Raw genomic sequence first — 15092 nt, 5'->3', positions numbered from 1 at the left:
CGGCGGTGTATGACCAGCATCACAGCAGGTATAGATTTGCTCTGCACTTGCCTAGAGATGACTCGGCAGTGTATGACCAGCAGTTCCCTGGGTACTAGTGTGGTGTGAGTTTTCAATTGTGAAGTATTTTGAGAAATTATATTACACAAGTAAACGTTTTAAACGACAGTTTCAGTAAGGCATTGCGTATTGTTCCAGATATTTTAACAGTTTTACAGCTTAAGAGTATTAATTGTTTTTCAGAGTTTGATTTACGATTTGAAGGGATTTAAAAATGGATTTGAAGGAAGAGATTTTGAAAGTAGTTTGAAAGCTGGAGGATTTCAAAGAGTGACGTGAGTGAAAATGGATAGATGTTTGTTTGTCTAGTGTGCTGTATTGCTTTTGTTGGTTAGGACTTGGTTTTGTTAGAACTTGGTAAGGTTTAGGCTTGAATCTTGAGAAGGGAAGCGATAATGATTATGCCGTGAGGTTATTAATTAGGATGTGAATGATTGAGGTTGAGGTTAATAGTTGATGATTAGGCAATTGATTTGTCAGAGTATTATTATTATTGATGGAATATTAGGTGATTGAGGAATTACAGACTTATGAGAATTAATTAGATTGTGCCTTGGATTTATTGCGAATATTTTGTGGATTATAAATTGTGATAATTGACAAAAGTATTTTGAGGTCATGTGATTTCTTATCAAGGATAAATATTTACGTCATTTCACTCATACGAGCTCTAGTGAGCTTACCGGGTTGTTTGTTTAAATGACCCGGTGTACCATGAATATGGTGCAGTGCGGTTGATGTTTTGCAGGTTAAGCAGGCTGATGAGGCAAAGAGGAAAAGACGAGGCAGTGGGACCCATTTTGTTTTTTTAAAACGTTTTTGTACAGAGGTGTTATATAAATGTTTTATATGAAAGAAATTTATTTATTTATATTTATGTGCATGGCTCAAAGGAAAGATAAAACAGATTTAAAAGGTTTGATATTTCAGTGTTTTAGTGGGCCTGAGGTTCGGGGCGTTACACAGACGCTGACGTGGCGCGATCTCGGCCATTGATCTCGCTCGATCGGACGGACTAAAGGACGCCAGCCCTTGGACACCATCCAATGCGTCACGACGTACTGGAGTTACTGTTATTTGTCTACCTTAAGTGCAAGGTTGTCAAGTTTTAGTATGAATTGGGAAGTAAGGGGGTTGTCGTACCCAAGAGATTGGATTGAGACTTCAACCACAAGCTAGATTGATTTTATGGTATAAGATTAACAGCAAGCTACTATGTACTATGCAAAGCCACGGCTAAGCATCATGATATGCACCAATGAGTAGTGTTTGTTTAACGACCCGACCCAAATTTCACTGGAAGTTTGAATTTTTATCTAACTTTGGTTTTAAGAGAGTTCAAGGAAGTTTAGTTTTGCGTCCTTAGAAATTCTTTTTGATTTACTTTGGGAGTTTTTGAGAGTTTATTCGACGTTTTCACTGAAATTGATTCAACGTTATTTAAAGTCTAATTAGATTTAAAATGTTTCATTTTAAAATTGTGAGACCCCATATTTTTCAAAGATTTATTTTAAATATTTTGAGAATTTATTTTGATTATTTTGGGAATTTATTTGGAAAATAAAAAGGTTTTGGTTTAATTTTTAATTTTTGTTTTAAATTGGACTTGACCCCAAAGTTGACTTTTCATGTTAGTGGACTTTTGATTTTCACTTTGGGCTTGTTGGGAAGGTCTCGAGTCTACGAGTTCGTAGACACAAAGCACGCGTAAATCAGAGTTACGGTTTGAGAGTTATGGGCATTTGAAGTAAAGGGCAATCTTGTAATTTGTACCAAAGGGGTTTTAAAACCCAAAATCAGACTTTTATCTCATTCCCCAGTTCTCTCTCCTCTCTCCCCAGTTCTCTCTCTCTCTCGCCTCTCGCTACACAGGGGCAGCCGCACCTGCCACCTACATGTGGCGACGCGTCCGACCGCGGCTGAGCTCGGGCTTTGGCCCGTCGAGCTCGCCGTCCCTCCCTCTTCCTTCCCCTGGCCACCGATCACCCACCTGGGCCACCGTTGCAATGAATCGACGCGAAGACCGAGAGAAGCTCTCCCCGGCAATCTCGTTTTTCAGGCCTCGATGCGACACCGGACCTACTGGGTCTTGATCCTCTCATCACAACGAGTCTTGCCAAGGTCTCCATTCGTCCATACAATGCTCCATGACGGAGCAATGAGCTCGGGAAGCCAAACTCCACCGCCGGCTTCCACCGCCTATTTGAGCCGTTTTCGACGACTTTTGATCGTCGACCCAGTTACAAGAATTGATCCTCGAGGTATATGTAATCTTTCCCCTAAGGCATGGTCGTTCAATTTTGAAAAATTGGAAATTCGATTTTAGGGTTTATGCTTATTTCAAATTTCTTGAAATTGGACTTGAATTCGAATTGTTTTTGTGCAATTGAAGGTTCCATTATGCAATTAGGATTAATTTGAGTTGATTTTAGGTATTTCCAGGTTTGTGCCGCCGCTGCCACCATCAGAACCACCTGACAAGACCGCCCCCGAATTCTACCCTGAATCTCAGAGAAGTCCTGTGAGAATCCAGAATCAAGGAAAGTCCTACCGAAAATTCGGCAGAACCTCCCTTAAAAATGGACTAACCCAAAATTTATGAAACCTGTAAAAACACTTCTAAAAACATCAGCCGCCTCTACCACAACCAAAAAGGGTCTCAGACCCTACAAATACAAAATAATCTTATAATTTAAGTATGGTTATCAGATCCACTACTCCTATTACAACAATTTTTTTACAGTTAAAGAAAAGGAACTTTCAAAATGGAAGCGATGTCTACAAGATCCGAGAAGAGAAAATGGACTCTATGTCTCGACGTGATTGGCTCGACCTCCACCAATGCTACGGCCTGGGGGGGAAAACAATTTAAGACAAAACAAAAAAATTGTGAGATAAACTCAGTGAGTGGAAAAACAAAAAATAAAGGTTATCTATCCTTTCAGAAATCCTTATAAGCAAACTTAACACTAAGACCTCACATCGCTCTTTAAAATCCCCCAGTTTTAAAACGTTTCTCAAAAATCTCTCCTCAAATGTCATGGAAACTATTTAACATAAGATACATGAATAAAACCGATATGCAGTCATTCACAGAGAACTTTCTAAAGAGAAATATCATGCAAAACTAAAAGTCCAAGAATCAAGATAAAGCATAAAAAGAACTTCTCATTTAAACTTTTGTAAAAGAATTCCTTGGAAAAATAATGAAATTACACCATACTCGTACTCGTACTGTAGACAATGTCCTGGCCACAATCCCGCGCACGGACAGGCTCAAACCCTGGCCACAATCTCGTACATAGAGGTTATTATGCACGAGCAGGCTCGTATCCTGGCCACAATCTCGTACGGAGAGGTCACCCCGCACAAGCAGGCTCATATACTGGCCACAATCTCATACAAAGAGGTGACTCCGCACGAGCAGACTCGTATCCTAGCCACAATCTCGTACGGAGGGGTCACTCTGCACGAGCAGGCTCACATCCTGGCCACAATCTCGTGCATTTTACACAGGTAGGCTCGTCCGATCAGTACTTGCATTTTCAATTCACAACATTCCACATCCAAAAATAAATAATCTTTACAATAATCATACTAGATATAATAAATCCTCTCATAAACAAATTGAATTTAAAACACGCCATTTCAAATCAAGGTACTTTCCACAAGAATACACATATAAAACATGTTGAAACAATTCTTGTTCGTAAAATTTATGAAATTCAAGATAAAAGGAAATCAACGAGTATAAACGATTATTTGAGAGAAATTCAGATTTAACACTCAAGATAGGTTCAACTTAAATCAAAGAGATTAAAAACACATAGCAAAACACAAATTATTAAAATGAAGGTCCAATCACAAAGAGAGCCTTAACTTCGATCCTTCGTCGGATAGTCACGAGTCACGGTCGTCTCGCCTATAAAATAAAATTAGCCTCGACTCGACAACATTAAAGGTGTGTGTGTACGAGACCTAACGACACACCCGTCTCTCGTCCTACACAACAATTTACGACGCACGATTTAAATCCACAAACACCTCTTCAATCACCCCAAAGGTTCCTGGCTCTAACCAACATCACCCAACCATCCAAACAAATCTTAAACTTAAAAGGAATTCTGCACAAGACTTATTTTAGTCGAAAACTCGTTTTAGAGAAATTTGGTATCAGCCAAGTCTTACATTTTCGCCTCCAAAACAACTTCGGCTTCTCCAACAACGCTCAACACGGTCAAGGTCGAATAACCCACTCAACGATCATTCTAAAATAAACCTACGTTCACGAAATCATAGTGGGTGGTGCACAAAGTGGCTGCCCATCACCAATTTTGACAGGACCGCCCCCGGATTCCACCCTGAAACCTGGAGGGATCCTGCGGGATCTAAATTCAAGGAAAATCCTATCGAAAATTCGGCAAAACCTCCCCTGAAAATAGACTAACCCAGAAATTTCAAAACCTGTTAAAAACACTTCTAAAACATCAACCACCTCTACCACAACCAAATAGGGTCTCAGACCCAACAATTTCACAGAAATCCAACTTAAAATTGTAAAGTGTTTATCAGAGCTGCTATTCTATTACAAGAAATTTTTACAAGAATAAAATGGCGCCTACAGGGTCCAACTAGGGAGATGGACGTAAATGCCTCGACGTTATTGGCTCAACATCTACCAAAGCTACTACCTGGGGGGACAATTTAAAACAAAACAAGATAAACCGTGAGACAAACTCAGTGAGTGGACAGTATAATAGAAACGAAAACAAATGTAAACTTCATGTTTCAGAAAATCCTATATAAGCATATTTAACTCTAAGACCTCACGTTGCTCTTTGAAATCCCCCAGTTTTAAAACTATTTTTAAGCTTTAAGAGTGTTATAAAACTACTGGGACTCAAGGAAAAGATAAATCAAAACTTATTTCTCAATAGCCAACCATCTAAATTAACAAAGTCATAAGAATGATAAAATCAAAATCTTTATAAAACTCGAAAAGTATTTCTCACTTAAAATTCATATTTAAACTCTTGAAGATAACAATTTCATTTCCATCATGCTTATACCCTGAAAAACCTAGCCATACACCTGTGCGGAATTCCTGCATCGCACAGGCAGGCAATATCCTGGCCATACACACGTGTGGAGTAAATCCAACACATGCAGGCAATATCCTGGCCATACACACGTGTGAATAAAATCAGCACGTGCAGGCAATCCTGGTCATACGTGCACGCAGAGCAGCCCCCAAAGGGCGAAGCATCCCGACACACGACCCAAAGCCTATATGTGTGCCGTGATGGGTCCCAAAGACCTATCAAATTTGATAACCTGGAGGGTACTGCAAGAGTGGATTTTGAAAACATTTTCTAAACCAAGTCATAAATCCTTTATCCACCGAGAATAAATATCATTTTCTCATCGAAAGAAAATATTATTGAAACCTTCCTTCAAACCTTAAATCAATATGCCAAAGTGTATTATTTCAAATAATTTTAGTATACATAAAACCATTCATAATATCTCAATACCACGCAAAATAATTTCTTAAAAATGAAGAATCCCAATGAAATTATCACACATTTCGCTATCAACTCAAGGCTTACACAAAACTTTGAAATCAATTTCCTTTCAATAAATTCTTGTATAAATCACGTTTGAAATCGTATATCTCTATCGACTCATAAAACTAAATTAGTTCATCAATCTTGTATGAAAAATCATTTAATAAGACTTAAAGTAAAGACATTAATCAAACTAACGGAAATGTAAACTTTGAAAATCATAATCATTTACAAATTCAATCCCAAATTATTTCAACTCAAACCATACTCAAATAAAACTCAGGATAAGCAAATAAATTCATCCATAAAGTAAAAAAAATGTTTTTAAAACAAAAGTCCACTCACAGAGATAGCCCTAGCTTCGATCCTCCGCCAGATCGTCACGAGCCACGGTCGTCTCGCCTATAGAATAAACAATCAACGAAATACAATTAGTTCCGACTTAAGACACTTAAACGTAGATTTGTGCTCAACCTAACATCACGCCCAACACTCGTCCTAACTGGACGGTTTACGATGTTCAAAATTAAACTTACAAACAAATTTGGCTTCTCCAATCACACTCACGTAGCCATGCTCAACAACGCACTCCACAAATGCCCAAAATAGTCCTTAATTTACGAATGGCAGTGGGGGTTCGGAATTACTGTGGGTACTGCCCAAGGTGGCTGCTCCAACTCCAAATTCAACCAATTTTATTCAATTTCAACCAAACCCACATATTTTCTCAGTCCTAGACAACTATTGAGTCTCCTAGGGACGAAATTTGTCCTAGACAACACCGTAATAGCCGCTAAATCCGAAAATTATAGAAAAACTCGAAATGGCCTTAAACCCCTATATTCCATCTTCAGAAAATTCTCAAAATTAAACAACTAAATCATAAGAGGGTGAAAGCCCAATAGAAGAGGAAGAAAACTCACCTAAAATGAAGGTGTTTCGCACCGGAAATTGGTCAGAATCCGGCGAGACAAAGGGGAGCCAAACTGCTGGGTTTTCTGGGTTTTTTGTGCTCGCGGCTGGGCTGGCTGGAGGAGCGCTGGGGGAGGTCACCGGCCTGAGGGAAGGTCACCGGAGAGTGGCGACTGCGAGGGGAGGCCGGCGTTGATGGCCGGTGCTGCACACAGAGGGAGAGAGTAGAGAGAGAACACGGGGAAAGTGAGAACGAAGAGAGAGAGTAGGCTGGGGGGGTGGTCGGCACCTGGGGGGTGTGCTCGCCGGAGTTCGAGGCCGGCAGGGTGGCCGCCGATGGTGAGTGGGGGTGGCTAGGGTTGGTGCGCGTAGGAGAGGGCTGCGGGAGAGTGAGAGTGTCGGGGAGAGAGAAATAAAGGGGGAGAGAAGTTTGTAGAAGATTCTAGAGAGAGAAAAATCAGAAAATTTTTCTGATTTTGGGTATTTAAAAACCCACTTTTATAAATTTACAAAATTGCCCCTCACTTCACATGTCCGTATCTTTCAAACCGTAACTCGAAACGACACGTACTACGTGTCTATGAAATCATGGGCTCGAAACCTATCCAACGGACCCAAAGTCAAAATCAAAAGCCCATTTATTTTAAAAGTCAACTTTGGGTCAAGCCCCAATAAATAAATAATTCAAAACCCTTTTTATTTTCCAAATAAATCTCAAATCTTTAAAATACAAAAAAATCTCTTAAAAAAAATAGTTAAATAAAAATTTAAATTTCTAGTGGAAATTTGGGTCGGGCCGTTACAAATTTTTAGAAAAAATTGAAAAATTCCTCAAACCCACTCAACCTTTCAATCTTAAACCACATTTGAGATTCCTAGGATGAAATTTATTAAAAAAAAACAACAAGAATAGCCCTCTAACCAGAAAATTAAAGAAAACCCGAAATGGCCCTACACTCCTAAATTCAAACTTCCACTTAAACCCAAAATTTAACAACAATAACTTAAAAGAATTAAGCCCACTAAGAAAGGAAGAAAACCCACCAAAAAAATTCAAAGGTTGGGGGTCGAGCTTGGCCGAAATCAGCTAGGAGAGGGGCGACGTTTCAGGTGGTTTCTGGCATGTTTCAAAGTGCAAGGCGAGCTGCTCGGCGAGGAGGAGGACTGGGCTGTGTTGGTCGGCCAATGGGGAGGTCGCCGGTGAGCCTAGGTGGCCAGAAATTTGGCGAGATCGAGGGAGGGCAGCAGCTGGGTTTCTGGCTGGTCTCTGTGCACGCGGGACTGGGCGACCAAGGGTCGCTGCTGGGTGGTTTATGCATCGGCAAAGGGAGGTCGCGCGGTGGCCTGGTCGACAGGGGATGGCTGGCGGTGAGGCTTGCAGTGGCAGGTAGTGTGTGCACATGGGTGGGTGCGGGAGAAGGAAGAGGGAGAGAGAGAGAGAGAGAGAGAGAGAGAGAGAGAGAGAGAGAAAGAGAGAAGGAGAGATATAGAGATAGAGAGAGTTGACTGATTTAAATTAAAGTGTTTTGGGGTTTTAAAATTACCCAATTGTCCTTTCTAGAAATTTCTCCATATTTCCTTCCCCGAAATTTCGATTTAAAAATCGCTTTCGTTCACGTGTTTGGGAATTCAAATTCTATTTAGCCGTCTCAAAATTATTTGCCAAAGTTCCACCTTTAAAATACCTCTCTCAAACACTAGAATCCCCTTTCCAAGACTTAAATGAAATCTGAAAATTAAACTTGAAATTTGGAAATTCAAATTAAATCTTGGGGTCGGGTCGTTACAACCTCAAATAAATTTTTAAATTCCTAGTGAAGTTTGAGTCGGGTTGTTACACCACCACTTTTGGCTGCGGGTTAATAGTTTTTTGACTCAATTCTGCCCATTTGAAGTCCCAAGAACCCTTCTAGTTCCATTTGGTGAGAATTCGGTGATTTTTCTGTGTTGTTTGGGGGTTAGGCAGCCACTGTGTGTGGTGGTTACCGCCCGTTTCAGCTGTTTAGTGGCCCATTTGTGTTTCTAGTTTCTAATTGATTGGTTGTCTGGTCTTAACAGGTACACGGGCTCGGGAAATCTTATTCTCGATGTCGTCATGCTGCCGGATTGGAGATTCGAGCATTGGCGCCGTGAAGGGCAATTTGGTCTTTTTACGTGGTTGCACTGTGAGTTAAATTAGATAACTTGAATTGTTGCTTTGCTTGCGTGTATGCATTTGTTTGCTAGGATTTGGTTTGGCTATGACTTGGTAAAGTCTAGGCTTGAATCTTGAGGATGGAAATGATGGTGATTATGCTTTGAGGTTATTAATTAAGATGTGAATGATTGAGGTTGAGGTTAATAGTGGACGATTAGGCAATAAATTTTCCAGAATGATTATTATTAATGGGATTTGTTGTCGGAAAACAAAAACTTAGACCTCGTTCGATTAGGAGGACATATCGATCAGTTTACCTCTTTACTCGAAATTCGTATATCTAATTTCCCAAATTATTAAAGTAGGCATGTTTTTATATTAGGTCGATATAGCTTCATCTCTCGACTATTCTAGTGGTAAACAAGTGAGGAGTCGTGAGTAGGAATCAATTTTCAAAAAGGATTCGGCGTAGCTCGGAGTAAACTGTGAGTTGGACTTTTATTTTGAAAATGTTTCCTTGAATTTATGTTTTAATTTATTTTGGTTATTTTTGAGTTTTGATTGAGAAATATTAATTCATGAGTTAGTTTCTTGGATTCGTAATTTAAGAATCATTTTCCATAAGCTCACTTTAATGTACTTACATGAATGAAAATAATTTGATTTGTGAAGTGTGCATGTGTTTAGAAATCATTTATGAAATAACTGTATTGATATGAGTTAAGGAATGAGATTTTGAGATTATGGTCGCACTGCATGATTTTCATAAGGAAGGTTTATGAAAATGGTTTTTGGGCATTATTCTAAGTTCTTTATGATTAAAATTTCTATTTCTTGGGAAATGATTTTGATCAAGCAGCTTTCACAATTTGAGAATGATTTTTATTTTAGTGGATTTATTGGAAGAATTGTATTTTCACTTTTTATCTGGATGAGTAGTTTTGAGATGTGGTTGATTGAGATATACAAAAGCGGTTTCAAACCGCCATATTAGTACCCCTTAGCAGGTATAGATTTCCTCTACACTCGCTTAGTCGACGGTGTATGACCAGCATTTGCTATGCACTTGCTTAGTCGGCAGTGTATGACCAGCATTTGCTCTGCACTTGCTTAGTCGGCGGTGTATGACTAGCATTATATATTGCTCTGCACTTGCCTAGTCGGCGATGTATGACCAGCATTATATATTTGCTCTGCACTTGCCTAGAGATGTTTCGGCAGTGTATGACCAGCATTATTAGCTCTGCATGCATGTATGACCTGTTTTTCCCCGGATACTAGTGTGGCGTGAGGTTTTAGTTTGTGGAGTATTTTCATAAATGAATTTACATCAGTAAATATTTTAAATGACAGTTCAGCAGAACATTGCGTTTTTATTTAGATATTGTATTAGTTTTATAGCTTGAGACTATTATTTGTTCTTCATAATTCGATTTACAGTTTTTAGATGATTTACAAATGGATTTGAGAAATGGTTTTAAAACTGGGAGATCTTTAAAGAAATGAGTTCAAAGTAAACGAGCAGTTTTACAAATGGCCGGTTTTCAAGGGTCTTGTTTTAAAGTCTATTTTTGTCCACTCACAGAGATTATTCTCACGTTTTATTTATTTATTTGTTTATTTTATTTATTTATTCTTTTACGTTTCCCCCCAGGTTCTAGAGATCGCTAAGGTCGGACCGCACCACGTCGAGGTATCAGTTTTTTTTATCATTCGTCCGTCAATATTGTTGGCATAATATTCTTGTCTTATTTTTTTTTTTTATGTATTTGATGTTGTAAAAATTCTATGTAGTTATACTCTATTTAAATTCAAATATAAATTTTGGATTGCAGTGGAGATTAGCAGGCCTAACACCCGGTGGGTGTTGGACTCCATAGAGTCACTCCGGAGGGTGGAATTTGGGGACGGTTCTGTCAGTTTGGTTGTTGGTTGTTTGATTGATAACAAGTAACACTAAAATTAAACGCAAGCTAATTTAAATGGAAAGCAAGCAAATTCAAGTACAAGTTTAAATTGATGATGATATGAGATTTGTGGTGGTTAGAGGTTCACACTAATTTTTCCATGTAACAAACAATGCAACTAGTAATTATACCAAATTAGATAGATTAGATCCCCTCATAACCCCCGATCAAGGTAAATTAGGGCACATCCTCTTTCATGTTATCAACTACCCCAACCAAGGTGATAACTAACTACCTAAGATTAATGTCATAGCAAACCCTAGGTGTATAAAGTTCTAAGGATGAGGAATCCAAGAAATTAAAACAATCCAACCAAGGTGCTTTTAAATTATCATGCTCTTATGCAACATGTTTTAGAAACTAAAGGTTACCAATCCCCAATTTCTATATGACAACATTTCTCATATGCACAAGTGGTAAATTCACACATACAAGTCATGATTTTTAAACTAACATAAGAGCATATATATCCAAAAGGGCATTTATATCACAAATCACAAAGTCATTACATGGTTGGGCTAAGGCTACATCCCTAGCCCCAAATCAAGAAACTACTCACTAGCCATAAAAGTTATAAACAACATCACAAGTTAAAACATAAATGAAAACAAGAGGGAAAAAAGAAAACTCTAAATGTTGAAACCAAGCTCCCAAGGGGCCGGTGTCATTCCTCCAAGGATGCCCAAAATAGTTTTTTGTCCCAAGTGCCTCCAAGCTTCTCTTGTAAGAATGGTGGTGAATATGGTAGATGGGTGTTGTGATGGTGTTTGGTTTTTTGGAGAGGAAGAGTTGATGGAGTGAAGATGGGGAAAAGAAATGATGGAGAGATGAGAAAAGGCTAGGATTTTGGAAGATGGAAGATGAGATGTGTGTTTTTGAGATGAGATGATAAAATGGATAATGGAATGAGTGAAATTAGAGAGGATGGAGAGGAGAGTTCGAAATTGAGAGAGTGTTTTATGGTTTTGGTGAGTTATGTGTAGAATATGTGGCTAGAATTAAAAGAAAATGAAGGGATGAGGTTTGCTGAGTTCAAAATGAGAATATTTCATCTTATCTCTCTTTGGATGATCCTTGAGGGTTGTGGAGATAGATAGATGCCCAAATTACCTTATTTGGAGCTTTGACCATATTGAATTCAGCCTTTTCTAGAAATGGGCGAGCAAAGTGGAGGGTAGAAACACATGTGAAGCATCTTCCCAAAATGGAAAGATGTCTTTTTGGCCATTTGTCTTTTTGCTGACAAGATTTCTGAGCTGTCTTTGGAGCACGATTTAAATGTTTTAACCAACCCAAAAAATTGTGTTTTATATATCAATGGAAAGCTCTAAATGTCTTCTTTCTAACCATATATTATATACATCAATCCAAGATGGAACCAAAAAGTTATGCCTCACACAATACAGCTGACTCAGTTCTCCTCGAGTGCAATTTTGGGCTGACTTTGAAATTCAAAATGAATATCTTAGAAGTCTTGAAATGTCACGAAATTAAACCTGGGAAAACTTCAAGGTATTAGCTTTCATCTCCAATTACATTCATGTCAAAATCTATTAAGGAGAATAAATGGTGCAATTTCTCATTTTATTGCTCGGAAGCCAAAAACACAAAATTAAATGAAATTTAAAGCTTTTATTCAAATGAACTCATAAAAATTAAGTAAGAGGAATATAAAAGGATGTGAATTCATCAACATATTAGTTATGCTGCAACCGTGATCCGAGCCGCACGCACGAGGACGAAGCAAACGACACCCCATATGGACCGTCACTACCGAGCGAAAAGTCGTTTTTCTGCCCAACCCTGATCCGTTTGTGCGACCCGTTTCCAACTGAAAACTTTGTAATTTTTTCAAACTTTTCTTGAGACAAACCACTTGTTGAGAGTTTCTTAAGTTTAAAATATTTGTTTTGGTTGTCTCCTTGGGTGCCCTTAAGGATTTTACAGCTAAGAACTTCTTAAACAAATAATTTTGGCAATTTGTGGGGAAACTCTGCCAAATTTTCTACTCGCCTCGGTAAGGTCTTTGGGTAAGACTGTTGAGCTCGGTTAAGTTATTTTATTTTGAGGTTAATTACTTATTAGGCTTTAATTTTATGTTTTAGTAATTCTATTTGTGGAGATTAAGCTAAGGAGGTCTATAACTAGGTATTTAATATCTATTTTCTCTTTAAAGTTTTATGCATGATTAATTAGTTAAGTTGGATTTATTAGATTAATTAATCATGTCTAAAGTTGGATTTAATTATGTATGATTAATTAATTAAGTTGGATTTATTAAATTAGTTAATCATGTCTAAATTGGATTTAAGTACATAATTAATTAATTAAGTTGGATTTATTAAATTAATTAATTATGTAAATCAAATTGGATTATAGAATTGCTATAAGTAAAAGGAAATAGATTTACTAAGAGACATGCTATAGAATTATTAATTAAATAGACATTCTATTTATTATTAAATTAATTAATTATGTAAATTAAATTGGATTATAGAATTGCTATAAGTAAAAGGAAATTGGATTATAGAATTGCTGTAAGAGACATGCAAATAAATTTTAAGATGAATTAATTTACTTTGCTTGCATGACTAGTTACTCTGTAATGTCCTAAAAAAATAATAATAATAATAATAAATAGATAAATAAACATTGGGCTACATTTCTAAATTTGGGCTTTAGCTCAATGTTCTACAAGATACAAAGCCCAACTTGGAAAAAAAAAAAAAAAAAGAGGGAGAAGGGATAACACCAACGCCATCAGCCTTCTCAAATTAGAACACCTAAGGCTTGATCAATGGTGATGATTCCTTTAGAGGGATGAGTCTTATCTAAGTAATGATTAGATTCATTTCATCTTAACTGAATTTTTAAGCCAATTAGACTATAAAGTGTGCTTAAAAATACTCTTAAGCAGCAAAAACTGAACATAGGAAAAGAAGAGAGCGAGAGAGAGAGGAAGAGAAAGAGAAAGAGAGAGACAGTGAGTGAGTGAACTGGAAAGGGGCAGAAAGGGGAGGGAAGAAAATTGAGAAGGTTAGAGTTCAAAGTTAAACTTCATCCTTCTTGGTTGTTTAGACTTTGCTTAAATAATTGAACTAACATCTTTTAGTCTCTGTGTTTTTCTTTTTACTGTAGGAATCACAAGTTTTAGCCTCTTTTTAACTCCAAAGGATAGGAAGGAAGGTAAGCTCAAGGAACCATGGGTGTTCTTAGCAATTTTTCTTTTGAAACTTTTATTTTTAAATTTTGTTTATACCTCTTTGTTTAATGTTGTTAAACTAAAAATAGTTCATTTATAACCTTATTATAGCCATAGGAATAGGTTTTGAGGGTTGAAAACGAAAGAAAATGAAAAACCAAGAAAAATGAAAAATCTGGAAATTTTTCCAGAAAATTTGCATGTTCATATGGCCTTCTTTCGAGCCTTATAACTTGAGTTTTAACCGTCTGTTTTTCATGTTCTTTATATGGTTGTAAAGAGGTGATGCAGAGCTTTAAAACAAGTATAAGTTTGCTCAATTTGGTGAAGGTTTGATAGGTCAAAAGTCGAGTCAAAAATGAAATAAAAAAACTGGAAAATCTGAAAAACAGAGACTGCTTTAAAGAGACGATAAACAGTGACCGGCCAGCCACCCCACTCGCACCGCCAGCGCGTGGTGTAACGACCCGACCCAAAGTTGACTTTTAAAACTAAGAGACTTTCGTCTTTGACCTTGGGTCCGTTTGATAGATCTCGAGCCCACGAGCTCGTAGACACGCGGCACGCGTCAATCGGAGTTACGGTTTGAAAGTTATGGGCATTTAAAGCGAGGGGCAATTTCGTAAAATGACAAATTTGGGGTTTAAAAATTCAGATTTCTAGAAATTTCTCTCTCCCTCTAGAACACTCTCTCTCTCCTTTATATCTCTCTCCTCTCTCCCCGTGCTCTCTCTCTCTCCCGCGCGTCTCTCTCTCGCTGCAACTGTGCAGCCGTCACTGTCACCGGCGCGTGGCGGCGCGTCCGGCCGTGGCTGACGACGGGACCGGCCCAGATCTCCTCGCCGTCCCTCCCTCTTCTTTTCCCTGGCATCGGTTCAGCCCATGAATTCCCCAAACCAGAAACCCAGTTAGGGCCGATTGTAGCTCTGGTGGTGACGCGACGGTTCCGGCGGTTTCGCAACCCAACTCTGGCCCAGAAAGCTCCCTCTCGTCGAACCCATCACGATGGTACCCTCCGATCGTCCATCGGAGTTCGCACGACGGCGAATCGACCACTCAAGGCCGGCGGCTTCCGCCGCCGATTCCGGCGTTTCCGGCGATAATTGGCCGTCGGTCCAGTTATGAGAAATGATCCTCTAGGTACGAGCTTTCTTTCTCCCTTGTTCTTGCGTGTCAATTTTGAGAATCCAGAGATTTGAAATTCTAAGGCTTGTACTCATTTCGGGTTTACCTTGAATTGAACCTAT

The 15092-nt window shown here is 38.4% G+C and overlaps 1 long non-coding RNA gene across 1 annotated transcript; it reads right to left on the bottom strand.

Annotated features, from left to right (window-relative positions):
• Positions 1-4551: 4551 nt before the first annotated feature.
• Positions 4552-6921, bottom strand: LOC147283490 (uncharacterized). The gene is made up of 3 exons (XR_015122527.1): positions 6551-6921; positions 5973-6029; positions 4552-4751 (listed from the first exon to the last, which is right to left on the bottom strand). It is a non-coding gene; the product is annotated as an uncharacterized LOC147283490 (long non-coding RNA).
• Between the last annotated feature and the right edge of the window lie 8171 nt (positions 6922-15092).

This window comes from Dryas octopetala, chromosome 5, assembly GCF_963921425.1.
Source record: "Dryas octopetala chromosome 5, drDryOcto1.1, whole genome shotgun sequence".
Lineage (NCBI taxonomy): Eukaryota > Viridiplantae > Streptophyta > Magnoliopsida > Rosales > Rosaceae > Dryas > Dryas octopetala.
The sequence above is the reverse complement of the archived record's forward strand: the minus strand, read 5'-3'. Positions and strand labels throughout refer to the sequence as shown.